Source organism: Electrophorus electricus, chromosome 12, assembly GCF_013358815.1.
Source record: "Electrophorus electricus isolate fEleEle1 chromosome 12, fEleEle1.pri, whole genome shotgun sequence".
Lineage (NCBI taxonomy): Eukaryota > Metazoa > Chordata > Actinopteri > Gymnotiformes > Gymnotidae > Electrophorus > Electrophorus electricus.
This window is the reverse complement of record NC_049546.1, coordinates 21,961,866-21,978,688: the sequence shown is the minus strand read 5'-3', so window position 1 is coordinate 21,978,688 and position 16,823 is coordinate 21,961,866.

The window sequence follows — 16,823 nt, the reverse complement described above, 5'->3', positions numbered from 1 at the left end:
GTTTAACACTGGTATGAGATTGTTGTGACACTTGTATGATACTGATTATGACAGTGGTATAACTCTGGTATGACACTGGTATGACTCTAGTGTGACACTGGTGTGACACTGGTGTGACATTGGTGTGACACTGGAGTGACATTGGTGTGACACTGGAGTGACACTGGAGTGACACTGGAATAACACTGGTGTGACACTGGAATAACACTGGTGTGACACTGGTATGGAGCCCTGCACTTGGCCTCTTCCTGGGTGAGGCTTCACGTCATCCACACATCCAGCCACACACACACACACACACACACACACACACACACATGCACAGAGACTAAAATGGGAGACAGAAATGGTTAGTATGTGTCAACCCCAGCTGGATTGTGTTGAAGGACACGTGGCCTTGTCTAACCTGGTAGGTGCCATGTGGGATGGACAGCTGATCGCTCTCAGTGGGGCACCAGTCCAACACCACAGCCATCACTGACGTCACTGTAAGCCCAGACTGAGTCTGAGTGCAAACACTGCGATGGGTCTCACAAACAAACACCAAAGGAAGAATGTGAATACAACATACAACAACGTGGCACTAGGGAGACATGACCCTGCACAAGCGTGGTACATATGTGTTCATGTGCTAATGAAGTGACAGTGAAGAACTATGTGTGTACATGTTGTCGTGGGGGTCACGTTCAGCACTGCCCGGGGGGCACTGGAGAAGCCTTATGACTATGGAACATCTGACCTTTCTGTGGTCTCTTACTGAATGCCACCTGTAAGGGTAAAAAGGGAATCTGTGGCTTTTTCTCGTTTGATTGGACTGACAGGTTTGGACCTGGCACTGCCATTCCATTATGTGCTGACCAGATCTGGTTAGATGTGACTGATGGCTGTTTATACATCAAGAAGAAGATCAGATGTATGCTGAATGTTTTTAAAAAGCTCCTCAACAGTCCATCAGTTCTTCAGAGCAAACAGAGCTGAAAAATGAATTTTAACTCTAGTCATCTGTGTCGCAGTGTGCTCACACCAGCCCTGAACTCCAGTTGTGTGTGGGAAGGAGCCAGGGAGGGACACAGCAGACCTCTTTAACCTCTCTGCTAAAACGTTTGATCTACTGCACCGATCACTGTTCAAGCCTTCTACGATACTCCTAAAACAGGTTACACTCTAGACCTGTACAGCACTGGCATAGGACACACTGACAACTCATGGAAGTGTACGCCGTGTGTTTTCTATGTGCCTCCCAGCTAAAGAATCAGAAGGCAACCTCCCCATTCACGGACCCACTCAGTCCCAGAGTCCTGCGGAAATCTTCCATATGATGGATGAGACCAGGGTCCTCACAGTGTTTGCTGCGTCTTGATTTATTTTTCTTTAGGAGATATAATTCTGGTAGCTCTCCTCTCATCCTTTATACGGAACGACATTAGCATAAGCGCATAAGGTATGAGACGCGCCAGCCGAAGAGAAACAGCTAGGAGAAATAGAAACCCACCTAATATCAGACATGTATCTGGGATCTGGACGGCCAGCTAGATGACTGTCGTCTACGCCTGAAACCAGCACTGATCAAAAGCCCCATTTAAGTACCTGCATGGCACGTCTGACCTGCCTTAGAGTCACGTCAACTTTGCAAACTGTAGTGAACTCAGCTGCCCCAAAGGAAAAGTGCAGATCTAGGCTACCACGTGATCCTCAGACTGCCCACATGACCCCCACCCTGTCCATGTGACTCCCAGCCTCTCCATGTGACTCCCAGCCTCTCCATGTGACCCCTAGTCTGCCCACATGTCCCCTAGTCTGTCTACGTGCGCCATGTCCTACTGAACCCCCCCAACTCCAGACCGAGGTGCATGCACACAGCCATCACTGCTGGAGTGACGTTATCGGGGACGAACACGGCTCTGCTCGGCCCCGCTGCGCCTTGCACTGATGATGTATGGCTGGCATTGTGGCTGCATCCATAATCACTGCAGCCAAACAAACCCTTCCTTGAGTAATTACATTTGTGCCAGTGGTTATGGAATTCTGCCGTCATATTCCATGGAGTGGGGCGTTTCGCTGGCAGCTCCGGGCAGAGGGTGAGCGGCGTGACTGTTTCGGATTGGTTGCGGTGCGAGAGCTGGAGCTGATATCTATCGGCATGATGGATGAGTCTGTGGGACTCGGGTAGTGAGGGAAGGGCATGCCTGGCCTCGCTATTTGAGTGAGAGATCGGATAGATGGTTTAGGAGGCAAAACAGCAGCGAGTCTGTTCCAGTCTGACGAGTCTCTCAGTACTCAGCGAGTTCACAGCAAGCATTCCTCCAGTACTTAGAGGGAACCTCAGATACTCCTTGATTGTCCTCTGATCTCCACACACACCAACTCAGAGGACTGTCGGGGCATCCTGTTTCACCACAGGTCTGTCACACTCCAGGCACGGATTCGGGGAGCAAGTCCATGGCAGTAATAAAGCGGAACGAGAGGCCGATTATCCCTTAACACATTGTTTTTTGCAACTCTTCTCAGAATCTCACCGTGAGCTAGTGCTACTGGCTGTATACTGCTCCCTAGTACAGTGGACAAACTGGTTTGCAATTACAGTGTAAATGGATGGTACTGCACAACAGCACAGTCCTCATTTAAATCCTAACTAATGACACAGCAGTTAAGTGGACGCACAGTCCCAGAGGTAATGCCATGGAGAAAGCTCATTAAAATACTGTGTGCTCTTCTGTCTCTGAAATCTATGTGCGTGTGTGTGTGTGTGTGAGTGAGTGCATATCTATGTGTGTGTGTGTGTGTGTGTGTGTGTGCGTATGTGTGTGTCTTCTTACCTACTGCTGTGATGAGGAGTGCGCTCACGGGAGCTGTAGACACGTGACACCAGGTTCTTCTGTAGATCTCTGCAGCAGGTGCAACAGAAAGGCAACAGAGACCAGGTGCCTACTCCTGCCCTCCGTACCATCCCAGTCTGCTGAAAGTGTGGGAAAGACTTCAAACAGAGCAAAGATCCCATTTTACTATTCTCTGCACTTTCGTTTTGGTTTGTATCAAGTCCAGACAGGTACATGAAATGAATCATGCATTGCTGGGTAGTTTATAAATGCAGACAAAGTGATGGTTGTGCCTGACTGTACCAAAGTATCAATCTGGTAGTACCATAGTCTTTAGATCAGGTACCTATTTATGGTGCCTTATATCCGTTGAGCTGTATAACGTGTTAGTTACTGACTATACTGTCATAGAAAACCACAAGACAAGTCCTTACAATACCAACAAAAAAAGTGAACTACCTTATCAAAACTCCTTGAACACACACATTCCCTCTCTCTCTCGCTGCTAAATGAGAACTATAGAGGTGAATCCGTTAATAATTAAACAGGTGTCTGCCTCTTTACGCTTGGCTGAGACACTCTAATCCCCGATCCTGGCTTGAATTGATTCACCAGGCCATCTCCATGGGCGCAGGCTGGCGTCTGGAGCAGAGGGCTTCACTCTGACTTCTGCCTGGCCTCCGCTACGACAGACCTGACACCGTCTGTGACCCGTTCGACAAGGGCGACAGCACCCGGGACGGCAGAGCCATGCCAAAGTCCATGACAGGAACCAGAGGAGAGATTCTTCAGCAACAAAATAAACCCAAAGGAAAAGCGTGCGCTTATATAAGAAGAGATGTCCAATCATCATGCAGGATGGCAGCAGCAAGGTTCATGTGAAAGAATAATAGCATTAATAACATTATCCCGATAGCATTATCCCGACAGCATTATCCTGACAGCATTATCCCGTTGGCGTCTAATGGTGGCCTGTGTACTGTAAGCAGCTGTGTGGATAAACACAGATAAACTAATTACAGGATGTGCACAGATGCCGTGTGATGTGTGATGGACAGAGTGTCCGACTGAAGTCCAGCTCTTCATTACTATTGATGGTACTGAAAAAGACGTGCGTGTGTGTGTGTGTGTGTGTGTGTAAAAAAACTCTTCAGTTTTATACTTGATTCACAGCTTTATTCTCTTTCTGTGGTTCCTCTAATTCCAGATACATGAGGTTTGTGAGCAGGCAAGGCAGGTGGAGCTGGACTGGCAGACGTGGGCTGTATGAAGCGGGTCCTGCCTGCTGCGTTGTCACACACACTCTGGAAATGGCAACCCTGCAGGACATTCTCCACACAATGGGGGCGGGGCCAGGGGGCAAGCGTGGGGGGCGGGGCCGGGGGCAAGCGTAGGGGTTGCACAGCGTCACTCAAACGCACCTCTTCATCATGACTTGCAAGAGCTGCTCTGCTACATAATCTGAACAAACACCAGAACGAGGGGGAAATTGAACATGAAAAATGCACCCAGATGGCAAACGAACACCCTGTAATGCAGAACCTCGCTTTGAAACTAGAGTGTGAAATCAGTTAGACAAACTTTGTAATGTGGGCAGAAAATATGAGAATGATTTTGTCATGTATTGCTGTAACGTTGCGTGTAACTGGGCCAGTCTGGGCTCTCCCTCAATGTGGTGACATTATTGCAGATCCAGGATGCTGGAACGCTGATGTTTCCAGCCGCAGTACCATCTCCATACCGGAAGGCTGCTCCACTTCTGTGCTGGTTAATTTCCTTCACAAACACCAGCGCTAAAGGTGATAGTACTTGTGCTTATGGGTGGGGGCAGTTCTGTAAGGCAAACAAGCCTTTTTCCTGTGCAACAGCACCTACTAGCATGAGTGGTGCTGGCAGACGTTTTGCTCGTTTGCTCTTATCAGTACCCATGTTTACAGAGATAGAAATTAAGCAACTAAAACAAGCTAGCTGTTTGCAATTACCACACACACACACACATTCTCCACTCACTCTCTGATCTTATTCCTTCAAGCTCGGGTCCTTGTACCTGCCCTCAACATCTGTTGTTTTACCTTCTGGTAGTGTGATCACTTCTGTTCTAGCTACATTCCCTCTCCTTGTAACAGCTGACCACACTTATCCAGTCTGAAAGACGTTCCAATGTCGTTACAGTTTGTCCTGGTGAGATGGATTAGTTGGCACTCAGCTTGATGTCATCCAAGTCTAGGAGGTGCCTGACGGGTGTTCCGTTCTGTAGCTGGTTCAGGCCGATGCAGAACAGCAGTGGGGTAAGGGTGTCTCCTGGGTAAATCCCACACTTGATGGTGACTCGTGCTGTTGGTCTGAAGTTGGCCTCTAGGGTTGTCTTCCACAGCCCCACTGAGTTCTTGATGAAGGTTCTTAGAGTCAGTTGATGTTATATAGCCTCAAACATTCCAGGATCCATGTATGGGATGTTGAATCACAGACTTTCTGTTAGTCATTTTAGGCAGTGCACAGGTTGGTCTGTCTGGTCTTACATCTCGGGTGACCGTTTTATCCACCAGTATCTGGTGCTTGGCTCCTCTAGTGTTCTTGCCAATGTGTTTCTGGGCCCTAATGATGTACTGAGCCCTGTGATATATATATATATATATATATATATGTGTGTGTGTGTGTGTGTGTGTGTGTAGAAAGAGAGAGATAAATGTTAAAAATTGTAATGAAGTACACAAGGTTTCCAGAGAAACAGGACTGTTTCTCTGGTAAGCTTGTGTACTTCACTACAATTTTAAACATCTCTACATGTTTCATTACAGTACACTGCAGTTACTCACCTGGATTAAATATAGAACAGTCACGAAATAATGTGACACATATGGACAGCAGCTGTTTGAAAATAAACACTGAAATATGCCTCTGTTTGTTTCGGTACATATTTGCTGCATGCAGCCTACATCAGAATAAAGTATTATATTGCTTGTTTCTTATTCATAGCTGTCGTATTTAGAACTGTTCACACTATAGGATGTGTGGGATCAGTCAGTCAGGAGGACATCACCAGATGGTTGTGTGTGTGGGTGTGTGTGGGTGTAATTGCAAGAGCAGAAACTCAGCAATCAAACTGAGACTCAATAACTCAAAGGGGCCACTGCCCCCCCCCCCCCCCAAAAAAAAAAAGAGAAAGAAAGAAAAATGTATTCTTTCATGAATTCATGGTAATAGAACATCATACTTCATGTTGTCCTTGTTAGCATGCCAGACTGTGGTAGACCATCACTGATCCAGGATCAGATGAAGAACAGTTTTATCAACTACTCCTAATTCCATTCTTCCTTCTAACTGGCCAGGAATTCTATGGACGCTGACCTTACACCTGTGTCAGGATAGAAGGAAACCCCTCATATATGTCTTACTCACTTTTGGACATGAATGTTAGGGCCGTGGAGTTCTTTTACAGACACTCTCTCTGTCCTGATAGACCTGATTCTGTTCTCATTATGCCATCCAGATGTGTGCTGCAACATTTAGAACATAATTGTTCATAAAACCAAGAGACATTTACACTTATTTAAACAACAGAAAGTTGCACTGCTATCTCCTTAATTAGAAAGAGAAAGTGTGTGTAATGGGGGGGTGTGAAAGTGAGATGTGACTGAACTTTCTTAATGACTAATAGTTACCACCCCAATTCCTCAATGTCAGATTCAAGTGAGATCGCTACTATTATTATTACTATTATGCGCTAATTTAACATCAATTCCTGAATTTTACATAAAATCACTAACTGTAGTAACTCATTCTGCCACTGTTAACTGTTCAATCACTCAGAGGGAAGGTAATGCATCTGATAACCACTCTCCACTTCGGCTCTGCTGGGCCTGAAACACCAACCAGGTGACGCACGAATACACTCGGGTTCTCGCGTCTCCAGGATGAGCGCCAACAGCAATATCTAGTTATCTTCTCAAGCTCACACCAGTTTGGACAGAGGCTGAACAGAGGCCAAAATAACAGAACACGGCTACAGCTCTTGCCCCAAACAATATTCAAAAGCAGCATGGTACACATAAACGATTCCCTTTAACAGCTGGGTCTGTGACATTCCTCTATGCCCTGAACAAAACATAATTGCAGCTAAGCACAGCACTGTGTGAACCGTCTTCTCTCAGACGTCTGGGGCATTAATCTAGCTTCAAGTGGTCGTTTAAGCCTGCTGGACGGTGCGTTCTGCTTGGAGTAAACGTCGCTTTGCTGTTTTGGGCCGATAATGAAGTCATTAGCTTTCAGCTTTCTCCAGTGTGTGCTAAAATGGCTCGATTCGCTGTGTCATCCTACAGTTATGAAGCCAGTGTAATGCATTTTTCAGTGAAGATATGAATCTCACTTGCGGTTTTTGCAACAAAGCAGCTAGCTTGACACAGGTGGCAACTCTCCCTCATCACGCAAGTCGGACGTCGTCCATTCATGGGGCCGCCTCCCTCCGCAACAGAGACACGGCCAGGTTCCGCTCGCCAAAATCCAGAGGTATTAATGCCGTTCATTCTGTGACCGTTTGCGCACATGACAGTTCATTTTCTGCATGGGCTCACAAAAGTCGATACAATCTTGTAAAGACAAATACGAGATTGCGCTCACCCTAACTGATGGCGTTTTCAGGAGGGACATTAATCAAGGAGGCTGGATGTGGCGTGGAGATACACGCTCAGCCAGTCTTTACGCATTAATAAAGGAAGCAGATGATCTATGAATGAATTCATATCAGGGGTTTCCTTCATTACCCAAACACACGGCCGAGTGCCGCCTGTACGGAATGCAGTGGGAAATCGTAGCTGGGGCCACATTGCCCTGCAACATCTAGAGTAAATGAGTCTTTTTTGTCCATTAATCTACAACAGTTTCCTAAAATCCAGTATATCACCAGCCTCCCATAATTACCTGAATAGTTTATATACCTGATTTGCATTTACAGTATTTAGTTGATGCTTTCATCCAAAGCAACTTACAATCATGATTGAACACAACTTGAGTAATTAAAGGTCATATGGGCCTTCCTCAGGGGCCCAACTGTGACAGTTTGGCAGTGGTGGGGTTGAACTAGCAACTTTCCAATTACTGAGTACCTTAACCACTAGGCTACCACTGCCCCCCCTCAACTAAGTGACCATCTGACCACACAGGCTTCCCGTCTCTAAGGTGTGATAAGGGTAGCAGGTCGGTGGTTACTGGTCTTGAGGAATTATGAGCTAGTGCGTGGATGTCTTGTGTGTATGCTGTAGAAGGGATTGTCGTACGCATGGGCTATGATCACAGTGTCATTGAAAAGGTCAAATTCATCCTGAAAAATGAAACAGAAGCAGCACCCAACAGGACACCATTAAAGATAATAGGGCCAAGGGTTAATGATCATGTCAAAATTGATGTAAATTCTTGAGTAACCTATTAAAGGCCTCGGTGTGTGGTGGTCACAGGTCTGAGCCACTGCCTGTGTTCTCTTCTACACTCAGTAAAGCTTCACAGAGGTTTGAATAGCTGTGGTTTGGTTCTTTTAAGATGGATGAAGGCCTTGGCTTCAATTCCACAGTCAGTAGGGATTTTCCTAATACTATTAAACACTTTCAAGTCTAACAGGAGTTTTGATAAATATTCAGAAAATTGGCCCATTGTGTTCTTTCTAGCTTAACAGGAAAACCTGGTGAACAGAGCACTTCCCAGAATTCCAGAGTTGTTATTAATTACTGAAATATCATTAGAAAAATGCAAATGAGTTGCGTTACCTGCACTTTACTAGGCTTGGTTAGCTCACAGCTACATGAGCACTGAAGATGACCAAGGCCTTTAAGAGGAAGAAGACCAGAGCAAAGCAGGTTCCTGTGATGGGGTTTGTCTATGCAGCCCTTTAGACTGAAGACAGACCAGCACTGTGTCTGCTGATGTGTAAACCCAGAGGAATAAAGCGTGATGGACCAGACTGTGCAAACCACTCAGCGAAGTTATGGTCACATCTACCATGTCACTGTTTCAGCACCGGGCTAAACCTTGCTAAATATTACTCTCACAACTGAAATTGTACAATCTCTCTCTCTCTCTCTTTCACACACTCACTCGCACACACACACACGCATTCAGCGAACTGAAGGAGAATTAGCATGGAAAAAAAGACTTACCCCGTTAAAAGTCACATACTAAATCAATACTATTGTATAGAAATAAACTACATTTCATCAGAGCAATCGTGTGATGTAATGAAATGAATTTAATGTAGACAGTTCATTTAAAGTGAGGAGAGTTTTGCACATGAGAGGAGTGTGTGGAGGGTGGTCTTAGCTAAGCCTACAAAGGCAAGACAGAGTGGTAATGCATTTTTTTTTTCACTGGTATAGCATTAGACAACAGAACAGGCTGTTTGCTCAGTATTCTCGTGATCTATAGCAGCTGACAAGGTGCTATCACCGCATCGCATCCGTACGCTCAGAGCTGACGCTGGAAATTCTCTAGCAGCCGGAGAACAGAGCTGTGCAGGTGTGGCAGTTAGGTAGGAAAGATTATCTTTCTGCCCTCAAAGTCTCTTATGTGCAGTGTCACAGTGCTGATTTGGATGGAGTGTTTGTGTGAGCTATTTAGTTTTCTCCTTGACGACACTGCAGCCTGTTATCAGAAGACTGCTCTCAGGATAACACTCAAACAAGGGGTTATTAAAATATCAGGGAAATGAGCGAAATGAGGCAGAGAAAAACAGGACCTGGGAAAAAGCGTCGCTGTGATGACACCACACAAGTGTGGAGTTTGTTTGTGTGTGCGTATGTGTGTTTCACATTCTTCTGTAAGCCTACAGATGGCAGAGTTAAGTATGGCAATCTGAAAGTGACTGGAACCAACTCAACAGATCTGAAAGCAAACAGTTTAGATGTAGAAAAGTGAGGATTATGTAAATTATGATTTAAAAAGAGACATGAAACAACTAAATGTTCTCCCATACTAACTGTAAATGATCACAAGGTGATCATTTGGCTTCCGTCTTGATGAGGAGGGGCAGAATCTACAGGTTTGTACTGAGGAGTTTCAACTGAACCACAGCACTCAGTTCTCACTCTGCAACCTCCCAAGTCCACAGAAAAATCTGTTATTGCTGTAGACAGAAGAGAAATTCCACCGAAGTTGCTAGAGTCTCGCTTCTGCTCTCCAGACACATAAATGTTTCATCCTGGAAGAAATTTGTGGCAACAAGTAAACAGTTGAAGGTTGGATGTGGAAACATTTAGCAGCACCGAAGCTTCCAAAGACGTACCAGTTGAAACTAAGACGGCTTATCTGTTAGGGCATTAAGATACTGAGAGCTCATCCCTGAGTTAGCAAGAGCAGGCAGGGAGTCGTCCCTGTGAAGCAGTTTTCCCGCTCTTCTGACACCAAGCCCCGAGGCCCTCTCCAACTAACGAGTAGCGGCTGGAGCTTTCGTGTACTTTGACTTGGGCACACCAAGGAGGAGCTGCAGTTTGTGAAGAGGCAAAGCTTCAGGGTTAAGCCCTCTATCAGCGACACTGTGACAGGGCTTACGTGCACAAACGTAAACACTTTACGAGTGTGTTTTGAAATGAGTGTCTGAATTAATTTTCATAAATATTTGTAATCAGAAACACGCTACTCTCACCCAAACGCTCACTCAGAGGCGACGCCGAGGCAGAAATCTCTCACCTGACAGTGGCATTAAGCCGTCAAGTTCACGAAGCGTCAAAAAGCTGCGTTTTATGAACCCTGTGAGCTGTGAAGGCGCAAATCAACACCAAAGAGCAGAGCACCAGCGGATTCACAAACTGAAGACGTAATCATGTACGCAAAACACAACAGCTTGGAGCAACACAACGAAGAACAATTCGTGATCTATCCCACACTGGAGAAAAAGGCGGTGTGAAAACTACGACTTTCCAACATTCCGACATTCGTTTTTACTAGAACTGCCGTTGGTCTTGATGACCTCGCTGACCAGGCCCTGGCTATAGCGGTGATACCCTTCACCGTGTCCGTAACAGCCTGGAACCATTATCAGCATCACTAAAGGCGGAAGGCGGAATTCAAAACTGCTCCACAGCCAGGCAGTTAGGTAACATCATAAAACCAAGATCAGCGTTAATCTCTCTCTCTCTCTCTCTCTCTCTCTGTTGGCTGGCACTACCCCCGCACGCTACTGTAAAGAAGGTTTGGACACACAGCGAGAGATATCAGATCTATTTTACGGTCTTGGAGATGCTTCAGTTCAGAGAGCAGAAAGAAATGGTGGAGGGGAGTGCTGCTGGATGAGGGGAGTGCCGCTGGATGAGGGGAGTGCCGCTGGATGAGTCTGTCCTGCTTCATTCTCCTCTGGGTTTCACTTGCGCCTACAAGCTGCTGAATGGTTAATAGAATTCTCGGTTTCGAGGAGGAAGTGAGTCTGGAGATTGCTCTGTTTATGCGACGGCTGTCAGCAGCGGACCATACACAGGTTCGCCGCTTTTTTGCCAGACATGTGGTGAAAGACCCGAGCAACATCAACACCCCGCGCCGCACAGCACACGTCGCAACCCGCATCCGCAACAATCTCACCACGTAATTTCGATTCCCAGTATTTTATTTATTTATTTATTTATTTATTTTTTGCATAAACTTGTCTGCAGGTGTCCTGGAAACGCGAGATACCGTCGGCCGTCTCCGGGAGACGGCAGAGCAGCTCGTTACGGCTTTGTGTCCCCTGAAGGTAGAGAGGGGGTTGGGGTGCAGGCATTCAGATGTAGGTGGCTTCTCCAGAGAACTGTGAGGCTGTCTGCACCCACCTCAGGCTGCGCTCCTACACACACATCCTTATCTTCAGCAAAAGCGGCCTTATCGTTTAAAACGCTCCTAATTGTCGGAAGGAATTCCTTCTCAGCTGTAAATTTGTAATGAGGCTTTTCAAAACATGTACACATGTGATCTCTGTTATGATCTCAGTGCCTCAGACCCAGTACGATAGCCAGAATCGTTTGTGACTGGCTGTCTCCGCTACGCTGTGAATACTGAAGCAGAGTAAACATTGTGGATGTGGGGTTGAGAAAGTAATGGATTGGCAATGCATGCCTACAGACACACACACACACACACACACACACACACACACACACACACACACACAAACAGAGTTTGCTGAAGCTGGGTATTCCTGGGGGAGGCCGAATTAGCCTGTCCAGGATATCAGCTCCTGAATCAGTTGGAGTCTGCTGTAAGTTCCTAAAGTTCTTGTTCTTGGGTTTAGTAGCAGCACTAACGGTATTTTGATGGATAACGAATACTTTCAATAGGGTGACAGCTGGGAAAGATCAATCAATAATATAAATATATATTATATAAACAAACCTCTCCATTTCTTTATTTTTAGGTATTGCTGTAAAACTATTTTAGACTTTCATCGATAGATTACTTGCTAGTGCAAAAAAAAAAAATGTATGAAAAAAAAATGAAACAGCTGTGAACACTAACAGCCGCAAACACTAACTGACGCAAACGCTAACCGACGCTAACGCTAACAGACGCCAACACTAACAGATGCTAGCACTAAGCACTGACCAGTATGAACCCCACTTTGCCTACTCACTGAGAAACAGATTGAGCTCACAGACTGAGAAACAGAGCAGACATCAGGCCAGGGGAACCAGAAAAGAACTCACAGACTGGTGACCAGACCAGGGCTCATGACTGGGAACCAGTACAGAATGGGCACTGAGAAACAGAAGAACTCTCACACTGGGGAAAACACAACAGCACAATTTAGCACGAGGCTATCACACAAAGACCTGCCTTTGTTAGCAGGAGTCGTGTTTATTTCTTTATTTGCTTGCTTTGATCTTTTACATTTCCCCTGCCAGCCTTTTCATTTACATTGTCAAGAGTTCTCACAATTCTGACACAAATGTCTTGCATGGCACGTCGCTGCCCCAACACTGCCTGGTGAGGTTTGGTGAGACTGCTCACATCTCTGGAGACAGATGGAAAATAATGATGTCTGTACTAATGTCGCTAATGAGCAACATTGCAGTTGGCAGCGGTGGCAGTTTTTCTGTCTCCTGCGACCACTTCGGTCCACTCCTGTCCTCCCTTCCCCATCTGTTTCGTTACTTTAAAGCTAATTTAGGTCATTTATATTGTACAGGATTATTCTTGGGGATGTCCACGTCCATTCTTGGTAACAGCTTGGGTTAGCTGGCTAGCATTAGCATGCACCAATACACATATATGATAACCTGGAAAACACATCCACCCTTCTCCAACATATTACCTGGAAAACACATCCACCCTTCTCCAACATATTACTAGGAAAACACATCCACCCTTCTCCAACATATTACCTGGAAAACACATCCACCCTTCTCCAACATATTACTAGGAAAACACATCCACCCTTCTCCAACATATTACTAGGAAAACACATCCACCCTTCTCCAACTTATTACTAGGAAAACACATCCACCCTTCTCCAACATTTTACTAGGAAAACACATCCACCCTTCTCCAACATATTACTAGGAAAACACATCCACCCTTCAACATATTACTAGGAAAACACATCCACCCTTCTCCAACATATTACTAGGAAAACACATCCACCCTTCTCCAACTTATTACTAGGAAAACACATCCACCCTTCTCCAACATATTACTAGGAAAACACATCCACCCTTCTCCAACATATTACTAGGAAAACACATCCACCCTTCTCCAACATATTACTAGGAAAACACATCCACCCTTCTCCAACATATTACTAGGAAAACACATCCACCCTTCTCCAACATATTACTAGGAAAACACATCCACCCTTCTCCAACATATTACCTGGAAAACACATCCACCCTTCTCCAACTTATTACTAGGAAAACACATCCACCCTTCTCCAACATATTACCTGGAAAACACATCCACCCTTCTCCAACTTATTACTAGGAAAACACATCCACCCTTCTCCAACTTATTACTAGGAAAACACATCCACCCTTCTCCAACATATTACTAGGAAAACACATCCACCCTTCTCCAACATATTACTAGGAAAACACATCCACCCTTCTCCAACATATTACTAGGAAAACACATCCACCCTTCTCCAACATATTACTAGGAAAACACATCCACCCTTCTCCAACATATTACTAGGAAAACACATCCACCCTTCTCCAACATATTACTAGGAAAACACATCCACCCTTCTCCAACATATTACCTGGAAAACACATCCACCCTTCTCCAACATATTACCTGGAAAACACATCCACCCTTCTCCAACATATTACCTGGAAAACACATCCACCCTTCTCCAACATATTACCTGGAAAACACATCCACCCTTCTCCAACATATTACCTGGAAAACACATCCACCCTTCTCCAACTTATTACTAGGAAAACACATCCACCCTTCTCCAACATATTACCTGGAAAACACATCCACCCTTCTCCAACTTATTACTAGGAAAACACATCCACCCTTCTCCAACTTATTACTAGGAAAACACATCCACCCTTGTCCAACATATTACTAGGAAAACACATCCACCCTTCTCCAACTTATTACTAGGAAAACACATCCACCCTTCTCCAACTTATTACTAGGAAAACACATCCACCCTTCTCCAACATTTTACTAGGAAAACACATCCACCCTTCTCCAACATATTACTAGGAAAACACATCCACCCTTCAACATATTACTAGGAAAACACATCCACCCTTCTCCAACATATTACTAGGAAAACACATCCACCCTTCTCCAACATATTACTAGGAAAACACATCCACCCTTCTCCAACATATTACTAGGAAAACACATCCACCCTTCTCCAACATATTACTAGGAAAACACATCCACCCTTCTCCAACATATTACTAGGAAAACACATCCACCCTTCTCCAACATATTACTAGGAAAACACATCCACCCTTCTCCAACTTATTACTAGGAAAACACATCCACCCTTCTCCAACATATTACCTGGAAAACACATCCACCCTTCTCCAACTTATTACTAGGAAAACACATCCACCCTTGTCCAACATATTACTAGGAAAACACATCCACCCTTGTCCAACATATTACTAGGAAAACACATCCACCCTTCTCCAACTTATTACTAGGAAAACACATCCACCCTTCAACATATTACTAGGAAAACACATCCACCCTTCTCCAACATATTACTAGGAAAACACATCCACCCTTCTCCAACATATTACTAGGAAAACACATCCACCCTTCTCCAACATATTACTAGGAAAACACATCCACCCTTCTCCAACATATTACTAGGAAAACACATCCACCCTTCTCCAACATATTACTAGGAAAACACATCCACCCTTCTCCAACTTATTACTAGGAAAACACATCCACCCTTCTCCAACATATTACCTGGAAAACACATCCACCCTTCTCCAACTTATTACTAGGAAAACACATCCACCCTTCTCCAACTTATTACTAGGAAAACACATCCACCCTTCTCCAACTTATTACTCTTTAGAGGTCATCACTTCTGTCTGTCTGAACAATGAATGGAAATGAATGATGTGATGGAAGCACGCTAGCTAGTTATCCAGAAGAAAAACACCATGACACATCTCAACTAAAGCATTAGAAATATAAATGTAAATATATCTGACACCATTGTGATTTATTTATGAACTAATGTTAATCTCCCTTGTTGAAAATGTTGTACACATGCTACATTCGCTGTCATTTCATCATGCTGTTCTGATAACATTGTCTAGAGATCAAACAATTGCACAAGTTGGTAACAAACAAGCTAATAAAATGAGATCAGAGAAAATGCTCTTAATGGAATATGACCCCCTAGTTGACCGCTACACATAATCCTCTTATGCTGAATTGTCCAATAGGAATGTTAGTGTCAAGGTCAAATCCATGTCTCTCTGCAGTGGTACAGTCATCCGAGAGGTGCGTGATGGTTCTCTCCACCTGGCTATACAACACGAGGTCCAGCCCCCTTGTGGGAGCATGGACTGTTCCTCTCTCCACCAGCACTATCAACACCAGACACACATGTCAGTCCCAGACAGTCAGGTCAGGGTGAGAGGCTGGATAAGGGAGCATCCGCTCACCATCACCCACAGTGAGCCATCTCTGTTTGCCCTACACAGTCCCAGCCTGCACTGGAACAGTGACAAGCAACAGGGAATGCTCATCCACGGTGTCCAAAGAACTCTGTATTGCATATTTAAAATAATGACTTATGACAACTGATAACAAGCGATAACTCTGAGGTTGTTCAGAATCTACGGGTCATTCTTTCCCCACTGCATCGCCCAGATTTAATCTGCGGTGCTGCAATGATCATTGTATTGTGCTGCCACCTAGTGTACACATAGGCAAATTACAGTTGGTTTACATACATCCACACGTCAGCCTACACCTGCCAAAACACATCAGATTGTCAAGAGGTGTGTAAATAACGAATCTGTACTGTAATCCGTGGTCATTTAAATAGGAACAAGTCTCATTTTGGTTATGTAAAGTATGATAATGACCCAGGAGCATTTGCACACTTCCAAACCCAGCGCACTGACGGCTGTGTGAAAATTACTGTCTCAATTTATGGCTCCCCATCCACAAAGCTGAAAGCATGGCTAATTGCATCTAATGGGTCTGAAGTAATTTCTGTCATTACTGTCATTAACTCTGTGTTAAATCAAAAATGATTCCATTTAGAAGAAATTTTAATCTCTCCCACTACAAACACCTTAAACAACTTTAATATTCCCATTGGTATACTCTGACTCCAGATGAATCCAGACAAGTCTCACCTCACCTGTTCACACTTGTCTCGCTGTGTCTTCACCTGTTCACGTGTGCTATGCTATCCACCGGCTTTCCAACCTGCATCAATGCAACCTAGGACTGGAAATGAAATCTTTACTATGAGGGATCAATACCAACTAACCGAAGAACTGTATACCAACTAACCGAAGTTCTGCGGCAGAACTGCAGAAATGGTCAACGTTAAGTATTTAA